Below are 1,493 nucleotides of genomic sequence, written 5' to 3'. Positions count from 1 at the left end.
GTGTGTGTGTGTGTGTGTGTGTGTGTGTGTGTGTGTGTGTGTGTGTGTTACTATGTTTTTCTACCAATGGTTACAATATATGAAGTTATTACACTTTTCTACCTGTAGTTATAACGTGCCAAATTATGAAATAACTAATGTATTTTATCAGCTCTTAGCACAGTGTTAAAATATTCTTATGTGCAAAGTGTGTAATAGACAGGCATCCTCTCTTATGTGCAAGCATGGCTGTCTGTTTAAGAAGTTCACTTTAAAACCCCTGGGTTCAACATCATCATATAACACTTTGGGTGTCTTCTACCATAGTTATTTGCTATTTGTTAGCAAATGTGTTCTGAGTGGAATTTGATAGATGGAAACTGTATAGAAGGGAGCCTTGAATTGATGGTGCTCTGGAATGAGAGGGTCAGAAACGCAAGGTGTTCTGGATTGTAGTGTGTCAGTGTGAATCAAGACGTCATGTATATAGAATGATAGTGATGTGCTTTCCCCACTCTGATGTAGAGAAGAAACAGGCACAGGCATGGAAATGCTTCCTTCAGAGATTGCTGAATAAAGGAAATCTATGGGAGATGGGGAGACTACCACAAATAGGTCCAACAGACAAACCAACTCTTGAAGTTGAGAACTATATAGTTAAAAGTACAATTAAGGATATGAAGGCTGGGAAAGCAGCTAAGCCTTTGGGTATAATCACTGAGATGCTGAAAACATCTGGTGCAATAGGACATACTCTTGTCACATGCAGTCAATCAGGTAATACTGAGAGGTGTTCTGTTTATCTATATTGCCAACTACTATAAGAGCAAAGGGGATGATTTAGAAGGAAGCAACTACAGAAGTAATAAATTGATGGATCAAGCTTGGAAAGTAATAGCAAGTGTTATAGCATAACTAATCAAGAAGAGAATTAGCTTAGATGAGATGTAGTTCAAACCGCAGAGTATTCCATTTTCATTTGCAAAGTTTCTTACTTTCTCTTTTAATGTTTTTATTTCAAGTTTTAATTCGCTATTTGGAAAATCGACAGTTTATTGTATTAATGTATACGTAATGTAAAAATATTATTTATTGAATGAAAATTTAAAATACCCATATAATTTTTGTAAACAAAATTTTAAATTGATTTTGTTGTTATGGCTGTTTGGAATGCTATAAGCCTTACAATAATAACTATCTGGGGTGGAGGTGAAGAATACGCACACCACCCATTTATGGCGTGACAAAAAAAAAAACCCTAACCCTAACAAAACAAATTGTAAATATTTTCAGACGAAAAAGCGAACAATTCAAAGGAAGTTTTGCTGTTGTTTCTAGCACAACCCAAACCACCCTTCCTTTTCACTCCCACATGTATTGATGCTTTTTCAATATTTTTCTCTCATGAAACACATTTTATGGAATGATGATGCTGAAGTAACACACGCGTGGTCCATTGGTGGAAGAAAAACAATAAATTGTAATCTAAATTTTTACCCCCACCTGAATCAAAC

The 1,493-nt window shown here is 35.4% G+C and overlaps 1 protein-coding gene across 3 annotated transcripts in view; it reads left to right on the top strand.

Annotated features, from left to right (window-relative positions):
* Nucleotides 1–1,493, top strand: part of LOC106882636 (VPS9 domain-containing protein 1) — a 61,716-nt gene that overhangs the window by 57,496 nt on the left and 2,727 nt on the right. The window lies entirely within an intron of this gene.

This window comes from Octopus bimaculoides, chromosome 1 (genome assembly GCF_001194135.2).
Source record: "Octopus bimaculoides isolate UCB-OBI-ISO-001 chromosome 1, ASM119413v2, whole genome shotgun sequence".
Taxonomy (NCBI): Eukaryota; Metazoa; Mollusca; class Cephalopoda; order Octopoda; family Octopodidae; genus Octopus; species Octopus bimaculoides.
The sequence above is the reverse complement of the archived record's forward strand: the minus strand, read 5'-3'. Positions and strand labels throughout refer to the sequence as shown.